General features: G+C 37.9%; 1 pseudogene; it reads right to left on the reverse strand.

Moving 5' to 3' along the window:
- Nucleotides 1-11,064: 11,064 nt before the first annotated feature.
- LOC100138363 (large ribosomal subunit protein eL6-like) overlaps nucleotides 11,065-15,062 on the reverse strand; it is a 73,992-nt pseudogene continuing 69,994 nt past the window's right edge.

Here is a 15,062-nt window from a genome sequence, read left to right on the forward strand (position 1 = left end):
TAAAGTCACCATTAAAGACTTCTTTTCCATTGTTTCACATATGTGAGGTGCTAATTTAAGAGGCTTTTTCAGTTAATAGAAAATTAATAAATATTATTAGTTAATTGAAATTTTCATTTTACTTAGGCCTGAATATTTGGCACTATGCACTGTATTTTGAAAATTATGGCCGGGTGTATATAGATTTTTACATAATCAAATTAATAAAAAGTGTTACAATTGATTCAGTCAGCAAAAGAAGACTAAATAGACAAATATAAGAAAAAAACAGAAAAATACATAAAATTCAATTTTGTGAAGTGATCTAGTCTATAAGCAAGTTGGTACACAATCTCATAAATAAATTAATACTATACGTATATACATACTCACATAAACATGATGGAATGGGCAGGAAGTTCAAAGAAATAAAGTCTCGCAATCCCTAGGCAATAGAGACTTAAGATATTTTAAAATCAATTTTATTCTGAGATAACTTATATAAAATATGATACACTCAATTTAAGTGTACTGTCCAATAAGTTTTGGCAAATCCATAAATCTGTGTAACCACCACCACAATGAAGATAAATAACATTTATATTATTCAAAATTTTGCTGGTATCCCTATTAAGTTAATCCTACTTTCTTAGTCCTAGTTAACCACTTTATATCACTTTGGATTAGTTCTGCCTATTCTAGAACTTCACATACATGAAATCATACACTATGTGCAATTTTTTGTCTGTCTTTTCTCATTATAACATTTTTAAGACTTACCCATATAGTTGCAAATATCAATAGTCTATTCCTTTTTATTGCTGATTAATATTCCATTGTATGTATTATCACAAATGGTCTATCCATTCACAAGTTAATAGACATTTGGATTATTTTCAGTTTTTGAATACTATAAATAAAGTTGATATTAACATTGTATATAGGTACATTTTCATTTCTCTTGGTAAATACCTAAGAAAGGAATTATAGGGTTACGTAAGTGTATGCAACACTCAAACTGTTCTCCAAATAGTTTGTACCCTTCTATACTATACCAGCGGCATATAAGAGTTTCAGTTGTATCATATGTCAGTCTTTTTAAATTTTAGTCATTTCAGCAAGTATGCAGTGATTTACATTGTTGTTCTAATTTGCATTCGGGCAACAGTTTTGAAGAGGACTAGACTAGCAACTGAGAATCCTAGTTAAAATGATTGACAATAGAATCTTAAAATGATTGACAATAGAATCTCCAAAAATACAAGTAGCTCATGCAGCTCAATATCAGAAAAGCAAACAACCCAGTCAAAAAGTAGGCAGAAGACCTAAACAGACATTTCTCCAAAGATATACAGATGGCTAAGAAACATGAAAAGATACTCAACAGTGCTTATTATTAGGGAAACGCAAATCAAAACCACAATGAATGGCCATTATCAAAAAATCTATGAACAATAAATGTTGGAGAGGGTGTGAAGAAAAGGGAACCCTCTTGCATTATTGGTGGAAATGTAAATTGATACAGCCAACTATGGAGAACAGTATAGAGATTTCTTAAAAAAATTAGGAATAAAACTACCATATGATCCAACAATCCCACTAATGATCATATACCCCAAAGAAACTAGAATTGAAAAAGACACATGTACCATAATGTTCACTGCAGCACTATTTACAGTTGCTCAGACATGGAAGAAACTTAGATGCCCATTGACAGATGAATGGATAAAGAAGTTGTTGTACATATATACAATGAAATATTCAGTTCAGTTCAGTTCAGTCGCTCTGTCGTGTCCGACTCTTTGTGACCCCATGAATCGAGCACGCCAGGCCTCCCTGTCTATCACCAACCCCCGGAGTTCACTCAGACTCACATCCATCGAGTTGGTGATGCCATCCAGCCATCTCATCCTCTGTCATCCCCTTCTCCTCCTGCCCCCAATCCCTCCCAGCATCAGGGTCTTTTCCAATGAGTCAACTCTTCGCATGAGGTGGCCATAGTACTGGAGTTTCAGCTTTAGCATCATTTCTTCCAAAGAACACCCATAGCTTCTCTATGCCTCAAGTTTCTCCTTTGCAAGCCACAAAACAAACAGCACCTTGCTCAGACTTTGTTTTGAACTTTAAAAAGAATATAAACTTAAAGCACCACACACTGTGCCTGGATCAGAGTGAGTGTTCAATGAAAGTTAACTATTATTATTATTCCTATTTCACAGAATATGTAGTGTTATACATTTTTTACTTTATATTGAGCTTACTTCTAATGACCATAACAATAATGCTATGCCATTATAGAATCTATCTCACCCAGCATATGAAAGTGCTTTAAAGTAATTTTTAATAGATAAACCTAATTTCTCCAAAGTTAACCATAATATAAACAAACTTACTCAAGAAAGTATCTTTGCATCTAATTCTATTTTTTTTACTGTTTTGGTGTTTTTTCTAAGTTAGGACTTGATCCCAACAAAATATTCAGATAGCATTACCTTACATGGCCTTAATCCTAGAAAGAAGTAGTGTCAAGTATTTCAAGCAACCTAGACTAGATCACAAGCATTCTGCCTACACTGCTTCTTCCTCATCCACAAGCAATCTTTGTGGTTTCAATAGCTCCCTACAGTGCCAACTTCCATTTTATCCTGACATCGAGTGGACCAACATGTTCTCTCTTCCCTCGATGGGTCAAATTCCAGGCCCGGCTGCTCCCACCCAGGGTGTAGGCAGTTTGCTAGCCCTGCCTGCAACCACTCCACTGTGGCCTAGTGACACCACAATCAACTTCCCTTTAACTCTTACTATTGCCAAACTTTCCTCAGGTCTGATAGCACTGCCAAATCATCTAGCTTTTGCTTCTGTGTGGTCTGAGAGAGTTGGCACAAAGAGAAGTAGTAACTTCCTGTTTGGTTTTCTTTCACAATTAGGGAAGAGGATTAGAAGTAGCCAAGAGAGACTTATTTTTTAAGAAAAGTGTCATTCGGAGAAATATAAAGAGATGCCTTAAAACTCTGAAAAGTTGAGTTTGAACTAATCACTATTCAATTATTGACTTACTCAGTGACCCTAATATATATACCTCTTGAATACTTAGCTTTTTATGAACTATTACAGAATACTATTTAAAAAGCTTACTATTATTGATGTCTGTAAACATTACATATGCAACTAACAAATTTATATAGTGGTTTTGTTTTCCATTTCTCTAATGTAAAAATCGTGTGTGAATGTTGTAACCACTATGAGTTTGAAAGCACACCATCACCACTATCAATACCCAGAACAAACCACTTTGAGGACCAGGCTAAAGGTACTGGGGAGAGTTACAGTAAGAATGAAATAGAAGCCTGGCACAAGACAGCTGGCATGGATAGTTATCAATGAGAGTCTTCAGGCACAGCAAACATGTGGAACCCTATTAATCAGTATTGGGAATAAATATAAGGCAAGAACCAGTCAACAACCAGGGTATCTAAGGGTATCATACAGATTTATCTCCCCAGTGGATTACATTGGTCCTGAAAGGTAAAGAGGTCTATCTTACCATTCATGACATGCGCTGTTTGAGAAAAAAACCAGAAACCATTCACCATGCCACAGGGTCCATTTGTTCTGTTGCACTCAGTCATTTACAACTCTTTGTGACCCCATGGACTGCATGCAGCATGCCAAGCTTCCCTGTCCTTCACCATCTGCCAGAGCTTGCTCAAACTCATATCCGTTGAGTTGGTGATGCCATCCAACTATCTCGTCCTCTGTCATCCCCTTCTTCTGCCTTCAATCTTTCCCAGCATCAGGGTTTTTCCTAATGAGTCAGCTTTTTCCATCAGGTGGCCAAACTACTGGAGCTTCACCATCAGTTGTGCCAATGAATATTCAGGGCTGATTTCCTTTAGGACTGACTGATTTGATCCTCTTGAAGTCTAAGGGACTCTCAAGAGTCTTCTCCAACACCACAGTTCAAAAGCATCAATTTTTCAGGACTCAGCCTTCTTTGTGGTCCAACTTTCAAATCCATACATGACTACTGGAAAAACCATAGCTTTGACTACACAGACCTTTGTGGGCAAAGTAAAGTCTCTGCTTTTTAATATGCTGTCTAGTTTCGTCAGAGCTTTTCTTACAAGGAGCAAGTGTCTTTAAATTTCATGGCTGCAGTCACCATCTGCAGTGATTTTGGAGCCCAAGAAAATAAAGTCTGTCACTGTTTCCATTGTTTCCCCATCTATTTGCCATGAAGTGATGGGACTGGATGTCATGATCTTGGTACACCCTTCTTTATGCCGTATTTCTGGTTTTTTTTTTTTTTCTTGCAGGCCCATCCTTACTCACACTATTTCTAGAGCTGAGAAAGAAGCAAATTGGGGTTTACTGCCTCCCCCAGGCTTTTGCTTAAATTAAGTCAAAATCAAAACCTCGTACCTGGAGTTGGACATACTAAAGAATAGGCTTCCCTCATGCTTGGCTACTTCTTCAAGTCTAATAACAGCTTTCTGGACTTCACCTTTCCTACCTACCTAAGCATGTTATGTTCCAGACCCTCCGTGTCTAACTAGAACTCAATTATTGACTCCTCCTAAATTCAGTCCTGTGACTATCCATGCATTACACTTAGAATCACCCTTGGCTTTTCCTCTATAACCACTCAGGAGACTACAGCTAGAGAAGGATTAGAGAAGAGTTCACCATTGCCATGAAGATGATCAGGAAAAGGCCTCCATGAATAAGCAGTATGAAAATTCCTTCAAGACTGAGCAGATATGAGCTATAGGAGATTCTACAAATGGAGTTCTTAAAGTGTTTCCACAGACTATCATGTTGGCATCAGAATTTTCTCACTAAGATTCCCACAAGTTCATATGCAGCCTCTACAAAGACACTAATCTCCTTTGAAAAACTCAGGCCTCAGCTACCCTGACACACAGAGGATAATTTTAAACTTTCAAGGAGGAAACAAAATAAATCAGTTACAAACTATCCTAATCATTTTTAGTTAACTTTCCATATTTTAAGATTTTTATTCCCAGATAAATGAATTCTATCCTAAAAGATCTTATCCAGCTTCACAGCTCTCTTGTATACTGGACAGATATGAATTCAATAAATGTACATTCAAATATCAAAAATGCATATTAGTTTTATAAGTATTATGCGTTCTATCTATTCCCTCACCACATCCCTCACCACAGAAGTCAGAATATATATTTTTATCTTGTATTTAAGATTTTATCTTGTATTTAAGATCTATTCCCTCACCACATCCCTCACCACAGAAGTCAGAATATATATTTTTATCTTGTATTTAAGATTCTCTCATGGTTTAAATTCTTTCCATTCTCCTTCCAAATATATTATCTGGTTGCAGAATGAAGCTGACATGTCTGCACAAATGGAGGTGGAACATCCAAACCTCCAGGTGATATATCACATCCTGCTTGGTCTCTGAGTTGCCCTCTGGTTGTCACTGCTTCTATAGTATTGTAACCATGTGGCCACCGAGTATACTTCTGAGTTGTGCTGTCCAGCTTGGTCTTTAGAGTGCATTCTGTTACCACTGCAAATGTACATGGACTTGGCCATAGCCTCCGGTTACAAAGAAATCCTATAGTCTCTGGTTTATTATGGCTACAGTCATCTTCCTACTGATCGCTAGAAAATATAGCATTTATAGATGGTCTTGGGGACCTAGGGCTTTTTATTTGTTTTCTCCACACCACTTCAAAGCGAACCTTCACTCAGGCCCACCCTATTTGATACTTCCTCAATTACTGCTATGTAAACACTCCTGGCATTTCACACGCATGGGACCTCTTTGCAAAATTTTCCATTGTCCTAGGCTATGTCCAGAAAAGCAGGACATCAGGTCCTCTGGTCTCTGGCATCCTCAAACTCACTTGGTTGTTGCTAACATCTTCTCCTTAAGGATTCACCCTTAAGGGGAGAATCAGAATACTAGGGCCCGATCTTAGATTCCTCTCTTCATCTCATTCCCAGGCTCCATCTCTCAATGTCCACATGAGTTTTCCTCTTCCTATGTGTCAAAAACATTTCCTTGCATTGCAACTTTTTTCTCCTAGTCTGTAGTTCCATCATATAAATTGCCTGATCCTCACCAAGCTGAATGTCTGCTTTGGAAGGTTCTGAAAAAATCATTTCCTTCTCAAGTGAATCAGGCATTCTCAACAGTCAAAAGTCCTTACTTTTAGACTATAAAAAAATTCCTATTTAAAAATTCTATGCCAATACATCCCTGGTTTTAACAGGGCTATGCTTTCCCCCATAAAGCCAGACATGCTATTGACTCAGTGATTTGGAGAGCTGGATTCCTAGGAACTGGAAATGACTGAAAATTAAAGCACACTGATTTGACACCTCAAAATTAGTATCTCTATAATACTTCCATCTCCCCATTTACCTCTCTATGCTGTATACTTACCACCATATAAACATAATTGCTGGACACACTTGGCCTTCAAGGCAAGGATAAAGAATCAAACTCCAACATCCACAGATGCTCCCTCTCAGGAATAATTCGCTGAAGTTATAGAAACTCCTATCAGAGACACTATCTCATCTAAAGTATATGACCTTGTCTATTACAAGGGCAAAGTTTACCAATACCTTAACTGGACAATAATCATAACAACTAATTAACATATAGCACATATGTATTAAACACAGAGAGTTTTTCTGATACACATAGTAGAATAAAATGAATATAAAACTCATCCTTGAATAATAAGTATATGAAGTAATAATCTTGTCTTTATATAAAATATAAAAGAACTAATCAAGAAAGAGTTGCTACATAAATCACTGGGAAAACCTGTAAGAATTCCATCTTTCTATTGTCAAAGGGCAGTTATAATAGATTTCAGAGCTGCCCCAAGATTAGGCCTGAAACGTGTTATCTGATGAACACCGTGAATAAAGGAAAACGCAAGGCTATCATGTATTGAATGGATGCTAAGTGCCTTTGGTTGAACCTATATTTTCTCATTTAGTTCTCACAACAACTCTGCAAAGGGAGCAAAATTTCATATTTAAAGATTAAGAGATGGGGGCCACAATCAGCAGCAGAGGTAACTGGACTCAATTCTGGCAGTCGACAAATCCCTCAAAGTAGGACTAAAGCAAGTTCATGAAATTGCTCCACAGTCTTCCTCTGGGGGCTGAGGAATTAGAAACAAGTTCCAACACTGCCAAACATAGTACCAATACAAATTACACTTTCACCTCTAAATTTATACTTTAAATTCAGGTTTTGGTTCTTGTTATCTGAGATTTAGCACTGGTTGACTCCTATTCAAGCCAATGGATACTTCAGTCAGTTCATCAGTGAATAGACAACTTATATTTAAAAAGTAGTCACGTTTCATACATGATATTTTACATGTTTCAATGCCATTCTCCCAAATCTTCCCAAATATCTCCCAAATATCATGTATGAAATGAGATGCCAGTCCAGGTTCAATGCACGATACTGGATGCTTGGGGCTGGTGCACTGGGACGACCCAGAGGGATGGTATGGGGAGGGAGGAGGGAGGAGGGTTCAGGATGGGGAACACATGTATACCTGCGGTGGATTCATTTTGATATTTGGCAAAACTAATACAATTATGTAAAGTTTAAAAATAAAATAAAATTAATTGAAAAAAAAAAAAAACACTACAATTAAAAAAAAATAAAAATAAAAAGTAGTCTCTAGAGAAAGTATCTCAGCAGGACTTGAATAGGTTCTGAAGAGAAGTACTCTTCTTTCAGTAGAATAAATTTACTCAAGGTGACCCCTCTCTTCAGTCCTCACAGTCTTTGAAAGAAACAGCAAGAACTAACAACAACAACAAAAGGTGGTACTTCTCTCCCCTGGTCATTTCCTCTCGTAGCTATGTGCAAGTATACACCTCTGTCTCTTACTTCTCTAAAGTTCCTTTTAAATGCACTTCAGGAGTTTTAGTAAAATTTAGAATCTTATTTTTTTAATTTTTTCAAGTGATTTAAAAACTAGCACTAGGAAACGTTGCTCTGTGGCATGTTACTATTGAAGATCCAATAGAGAGCAAGGATAACATCTGCTTTTCAAATTTTGCTGTATGTATTTTATTCAGTTTTACAATATTCCCTCAGAGGCTGGTGAAGGTCAGGTTTTATTTTCATTTACAGGCTGGAGGTAGAGTAAAGCTTGGTTAGCTGCTGCATGTCATACCAGAAGCAAGTAAAACACACAGGACTGTAGGATTTAGGTCTCTGTTCAGGGTGAAATACACTAAACCAGAATTTTTCAAAGATTTACTTTCTAAAAAACGGTTCCTTAGTGGGCTCCAAGAGATACTTTTGTAAAAACAGTTTCTTAGTGTATAAATTTGAGCAATCTCCCATACTAAATGTGCCTCCAGAGATAAACAATGAATACATTACAGGTTTTGCAAAATCCTGTAATTAAAAACAGTAACAAAAATTTTGTTTATTTAACTCAACATCATTTCCTGTAGCATCTTTTGTTTGTTTAGTAAGTATTAGTTTATATTGATAAAATACATTTTGGCAAATGCTCCATTAAACTGTACCATCTCTCTTTTACCTTATAGTATATGAGCAAAAAACCACTTGTCTCAGTCAAGGACACATCTAAGTTACCACCAACAAGAGAGAGAGAAAGTGAGGGAGGGAGGGGAAGAAAGTGAGGGAGGGAGGGGAAGAAAGAGAGGGAAAAAAGAAGGATACAGGGAGAGAGAGAGGGAGAGTCTCTTACCTGACTTTACTATTTCTGTCAATGGTTATTTTCAACAATATCATGTCACCATAGCCAGCCCCTCTATTCCAATTGGTTTATATCATTATTGGATTATGTTACTTCTTTTAGTGACAAAAAGAGTTCCTATTAAACAGTAGGCACTACATCAGTCACAAATAGAAATTAAAGCATAGTTCTTATCCTGGAAGAGCTATCTTGTAAAAGGGGAGATGAGCAAGTACAAAACAACATGTCTTGATAAGGTGAGATGGAGGTGGAATATCCCCCAGAGGGAAGAAAGGCAAGTCTTGCTGAGAGAGTTAGGACATGGCTTCCTCTTATTCTTCAGCTGGAAAGATTTTAGAAAATAGTGCTTATTGATATGGGTGATAAGTAGATATTAGCAAAGCAAATTATAGAGAATAAGACAGCCTAAAGAGAATACTCTGTAGTACTGCATATAAGTGAAGAAACCAGGGTTCACTTGACACAGTGTGTGATCAGATCCTAAGACACATATTCAGGGGTACTAGCGGAAGAGCCTGGCACCCCACTCCAGTACTTTTGCCTGGAAAATCCCATGGATGGAGGAGCCTGGTGGGCTCCAGTCCATAGGGTCGCTAAGAGTCAGGCACGACTGAGCGACTTCACTTTCACTTTTCACTTTCATGCATTGGAGAAGAAAATGGCAACCCATTCCAGTGTTCTTGCCTGGAGAATCCCAGGGATGGGGGAGCCTGGTGGGCTGCTGTCTATGGGGTCGTACAGAGTCGGACACGACTGAAGTTACTTAGCAGCAGCGGAAGAGCCATGGAGATTATCTATCTATTCGTGCACACACACACACACACTAATATATATATGTATATATATATATATATACACACACACACACATACATACACACACACAAACCAGTAAGGTGTTTAAACTTTATCCTAAAGAGAATACAGTTATTGATTACATATCACTTTTAGCCATTTTAAGTCACTTTAAATCCAAAAGATTCTTCCAACTTTTGCAACTGCTTATTCAGAAACTTCAAGGATCTTTTCTCTGTGGACACAGCCAATGTCTATTCATACAATCAGGCCAAAAATATGAAGCCTGTTATACCATAACTTCCCTGATTGCCTCAAACAGACTTCCTCCTATGAACATCTCTATGTGATCTACTTATTGCCTTGTAAGTTACTCTTTTGTAAATATGTTTACTTTCTACAGCTGGCAAATGCCTCAAAAGCAAGGAACCACATTGTGTATCCTTGGGACAGCACTGTGGTGGTTCCCAGTGATCCCTACCTCTGCTATTCATTCCTGTGTATAATCCTCTTCTCTTGAACCTGGGCTGGACCTAGTATCACTTCTTACAAATAGAATAAAGTAAAAATGACACTTTTTTTTTTCCTCCCAAACAAGTTACAGAAGACTCTGGCTTCTGTCTTTCTCTTTTTCTCTTGCTCTCTCCCTTGCTCGCTTTTCCTGGAGTAGGAAATGGCAACCCACTCCAGTATTCTTCCCTGGAGAATTCCATGAACAGAGGAGACTGGGGGGCTACAGTTCATGGAGTAGCAAAGAGTCAGACATGACTGAGCGACTAACATACTTGCTCATTTTGAGGAAAGTCACCTGCCATGTTGTGGACTGACTTACGGAGAGGCCCATGTGACAAGAAAGTGTTATCTCCACCCAACAGCCACATGAACCATGAGTGAGCTTGGGAGCTGCCAATCCTACTCCTAGAGAACCCTGAGACGACTGCAGCCCCAGGGGACATTGGATTATAATCTTGTGAGAGACTCTGAACCAGAGATCCCACACTAAGCTGCATCTAGACCCCTGAAACGAAGATAATAAATTTCTATTTTTATAAGCTGCTATATTTGGATGAAATTTATTGTACAGTCCCATATAACTAGAATAATACCTAAAGTAACAGACTATAAAATAAGTATGAATCACTTCAGAAGACAGGTAGATGGATAAATGGAAGAATATACAGGAAACAATTCATTTAATATTTATTGAATGAGGAATCTAAGGATGGGTATTCATTAAGATTCCTTCAGGTTTATTTTGGATTAAAATAAAACCAAAAACTGATTTTATATTATCCAGGTCCTCTTGCTTTTCTTCCCTTGTTTATTTCGACTGAAGAAGTGTGTCAGCACAGTGAACTTCTACATAAATATTTTCCGAGTTTTTATGCAAAATGAAGAATTGCTAAACACAGAAGATACACCCAACAATAAAGATGCTGCTGCTTATTCACATTTTACATCACTTATGATCTTCTCCCACACAGTCATGCCTATTTCCATGGAATGATGACAATATCTATCAGGAAAGCTTCTATGAACTCAAAGTGCCTGGGACCGATGATACAGAGGGGACAGCAGGGCATCTGTTTAGAGAAATAGGATGAAGCATCTTTTCCATGAGTGGTAATCATGGAAAGTCCTGTTGATTGAAAGATTTCTCACATGTTCCCTTAAACTATTAAGCTCTTGAGTCACAAAGGCATTCCACCTAACTTCCTTTTCTGAGACTTCTTTCTTATTCCATTAAAGAAAAAAAATGAATGAATCTGCTGGATATTATATTCCAGTGTGTTTTTTTTATGTATCAGTTATTTTATTAGGTTTATGTAAGAAATTTAGAACACCAATTTGTGAGAATAAACTCCATTTGGGAGACAAAATGCAGAGCAGAGATAGCCCTGGAGCTGAGAAACACCTTTGGTTTTTGGCAGAATTTTTGAGTCCACGGCCTTCTCATTAGCCTGGAGCTGCTCGGTAAACTCTTATTTCTCCTTCTCTGTGGGGATCTTGTCTTCCTGGTGCCTGAGCTTAAGAAGTTTCTTCTTCTTTGAAGTAAGCATGAGTGAGATGCTTTGGGCTTTTCACACCACTGATGAAGGTGGTGATGACAAATTTCTGGTGTGTTCTTTGCAGAGAAACTAGATTGAAGATCAGAGGTCCAGTCACAAGCAGCAGGTCACTATCCAGTTTCTTCAGGAAAATCACTCTCATTGCTGTAAGGATGGTCAAAACGGTCACAAGAGTGATGCTAACTCAGAATTTTCTCTCATGCTTACTGAAGAGATTTTTGTTAGCTGTGGCCCAATAGCTTTCCAGGAACATCTTCAGGAGGATAACGTTTAGGTGTTTTGTGAAGTTTAATTACTCAAGTTCCATCATTCTTGTTATTACCAACTGGGAAGAGTACCTATGACTTTTATATATAACTTAAGAAAGAGAGTGAGAATTTACATAATTTAAATAACATGCCTAACTCTACCATGACATTGTATGGCATAAAACTTTGAAGAATTTCTGTGCTGTGCTATGCTTAGTCACTCAGTTGAATCCTGTGAAACTCGACACCTCTGAATACTAACCACTCTTTTAGATGATCCAGGGGTGGCTGCAGGATATGAAATTTTCTATTAAAAACAACTTCAGTGAAACAAGGTAAGTCAATAGTAAAGGTGAGTGTAAAGTTTTGAGAGTTGATTCATTAATGTGCTGTGCTTAGTTGCTCAGTCATGTCCAACTCTTTTCGACCCCATAGACTGCAGCCCACCAGGCTCCTTCATCCCCGGAGATTCTCCAGGCAAGAATACTGGAGTGTGTCGCCATGCCCTTTTCCAGGGGATCTTCCCAACCCAGGGATAGAACCCACGTCTCCTGCCTTACAGTCAGATTCTTTACTGTCTGAGTCACCAGGGCTCAGATCATAAGTCATCAAAGAACTTCTAGTTTGAGTTTGGAAAAAAAAAAAAAGATACATGGGACAGAAAGAAGGAAAAACAACAATAGAACTCGCTTCCCCCCAAAGCAGAGATTCCTGCTGAAAATTGCTAACCATTATTCTCAATCTCATCAACTAATATTTACTTTATTTCACAGTTTACACAGTGTATTTTGGACCGCACAAAATAAGCCTGTACATTAACAGGGAAGTTGGCAAACATTTTGTTCTTATGATGATAATGTTAAATCAGACAGGTTAAGTTTGTTGGCCAAGGTCAAATAACCAGTAAATGGCAGATTAGACTCGCACCAATACTTCCTAACAGTTAAAATTACACTGAGATGATAAGAACTGAGTAATGGTTGAATGACTTGCCACAAGAGGGAATCCTTTTAATTTAGTGCCACTTTTATGAAATAATTGTAGCACAGGGGGAATAAAAAGCAAGGCAGAATGAGACAAACTTTCTAGAGACAGAATCCATTTCAAAAGAAAGATAAAAAGATTTCAGCAGCTACTTGTACAGTACTAGTCAAAACAAAAGCACTTTTCCAACATCTCTCACTCTCATTCCTCTGCAAAGTACTGGTATGAGGTGACAGAGAAACTTGAACAAAAAGTCTTCAATATGGATTGGTTCAATGAATGAGGGATTAAAAACCTCAAAAGAAAGAGGAAATGACTAATAATTAAAGAATTTCAATGATTTATTGGGAATCATTCCTCTAATCAGAGTAGCAAATGAATTGTCCAATGTATGGGTAGATAAAGGATAATTTTAGGTTGCTAAATAGTCCAGGACTGCAAATAGCCAAGTTAACCCATTTCCTTGAACTCATTCATTTATTCATTACATTTCTAGCTAACTGAATAATTATCATCTGGAGAGCTTATAAAAATAAACATTCCAGGCTTCCCTGGTGGCTCAGTGGTAAAGAATCCACCTGTCAATGTAGGAGACAGGGGTTTGACCCCTGATCGGGAAGATCCCACATGCCAAGGAGCAACTAAGCCTGTGGGTCACAACTATTGAGCCTGTGCTCTAGAGCCTGGGAGTCGCAACTACTGAGTTCATTTGCTGCAACTATTGAAGCACGTGTGCCCCAGAGCCCATGCTTTGCAACAAAAGAAGAAGCCACCATAATGAGAAGCCCCAGATGCTGTTACAACCTAGAGGGCTGGGATGGGGTGGGAGGTGGGAGGGAGGCACAAGAAGAAGGGGACATATGTATATCTATGGCTGATCCAAGTTGATTTTTGGCAGAAACCAACACAATATTGTAACTATCCTTCAATTAAAAATAAATAAAGAAAAAAGTGGAGTGAGATCCAATAATCCACATTTTTAAGTTAGCACTTGAGATGATTGTGATGTGCTGCTATATTTGGCAACCACTTGACTCCACAGTACAATACTTGTACAGAAGTTACAGGACATTTCCAAATAATTTATTTTTGATAAAGCATTATTCAATTACTGTGACATTTCTGGGAGTTGTGGGAGTTAGAGGAACACTAAGTATCTGTCCATCTTGTGTCCCACATCCACTTCCCCATGCAGACATAACTAAATACAGTTACCCCTGTGTCTGAATTCTCTATTCATTTCCACATCCTATCTATCCTGGACACTCTCTGTTTCCATAGAAAGCCCATCAACATTGTGACCTTACAGCTTCTGGATCTCCTCAGTATCAACAACTTCCATCATTATTCCACTGCTCTATAGACATTTGTGCTGCCTGGAATGGAAATAAACAACCCCAAAATTTCTTTCAGCAGCTCAGTGTGAACCCCACCCTTCACAACCCTTTGAGCCTAGGGACTTTAGCCTCCAGCACTAAAGGAGTCTGTAGTCAACCTTCATGCAAAGGCTCCAAGGTCCCTAATAACATAATGTCCAGGTTTGTACTCTGTTCTAATCTGTACTAGACTCAATGGAAAATGGCTTTCACAGCTAGAAGCACCACACTGATATGCAAATATCTATTGGGGGCACCACTGTAAACTATTATTAATGAGGCTAGCATTTTAGGATGGAAGAAACATTATTAGAAATCCATTATTCTGAGTCCTGGCTCTCTCAGGATTCTGATTCAGTAATTCTAGAATAGGATCCAGGAATCTACATTTTTATATTGGCTTGGCCAAAAAGTTTGTTCGGGTTTTTTTCTGTACAACGTTACGGAAAAACCCAAAGGAACTTTTCTGCCAATCCAATACATTGTATACTGATCACATTCAAAGAAATCTTAACCTGAAGATTTAAATGCTGATAATCTAGAGTAGATACTACAGATAAAAGAAATACCTGATGGTTTGACAAATAAACAGGAGAAAGTTTGACAGATATCCTTTGAATAATAGGTTTTGAAAGAAGTACCTAACTAGAGAGACTATAGGGAATAAAGTGAAGGACTTGAAAGAAGGCAGCTCACAATAGAAAAGAAGAGAAGGGGAATAAAGCAAACCTTAGTCTTCATCTAACAAGGCTCCTCACCACTGACTTTGCTTTTGGGCGGGAGTGCATGGAGATGGAGTTTTGGAAAACAGTCTCTCCCAACTACAGATTAGTCTCTTTCCTACACAGAG

This window comes from Bos taurus, chromosome 4 (assembly GCF_002263795.3).
Source record: "Bos taurus isolate L1 Dominette 01449 registration number 42190680 breed Hereford chromosome 4, ARS-UCD2.0, whole genome shotgun sequence".
Classification (NCBI taxonomy): domain Eukaryota; kingdom Metazoa; phylum Chordata; class Mammalia; order Artiodactyla; family Bovidae; genus Bos; species Bos taurus.